This window comes from Chaetura pelagica, unplaced genomic scaffold, assembly GCF_000747805.2.
Source record: "Chaetura pelagica isolate M959 unplaced genomic scaffold, ChaPel_1.0 scaffold520, whole genome shotgun sequence".
Classification (NCBI taxonomy): domain Eukaryota; kingdom Metazoa; phylum Chordata; class Aves; order Apodiformes; family Apodidae; genus Chaetura; species Chaetura pelagica.
In genome coordinates this window covers 303,871-304,148 of record NW_009951812.1, presented here as the reverse complement: position 1 = coordinate 304,148, position 278 = coordinate 303,871, and the positions used below count along the sequence as shown (strand labels likewise).

Genomic DNA, 278 nt, shown 5'->3' with positions numbered 1-278 from the left:
CCCTCAGACCAGGAGAAGCACGAAGGAGAAGCCCTCCTATGCCCTGAGCAGCAGTGATGAGGAGGATCCATCCAAGGAGATTGGAGTCACATACAAATCAACCAGGTCTGCGGTAAGAACTGGGCAAGGGTCTGGCCCTGGGGTGGGAGGGCAGGTGGGACCTGCAGATCCACACTTGATGGAGGGAATGTGTAAGCACAAAGTGTTTCAGGCAAGCGTGAGGATCCAGCCCATGGGGGCTGTTCCCTGATGGGTGCTAAGGGATGGTGGAAGCTGGT

The 278-nt window shown here is 56.8% G+C and overlaps 1 protein-coding gene across 1 annotated transcript in view; it reads left to right on the top strand.

Moving 5' to 3' along the window:
- The first annotated feature begins 11 nt into the window (after positions 1–11).
- Positions 12–278, top strand: part of LOC104398019 (RING finger protein 113A-like) — a 4,417-nt gene continuing 4,150 nt past the window's right edge. Inside the window, exon 1 of the mRNA XM_010008064.1 lies at positions 12–112. The gene's annotated coding sequence lies outside the window, so the exon portion shown is untranslated. The remainder of the gene's footprint in view (positions 113–278) is intronic.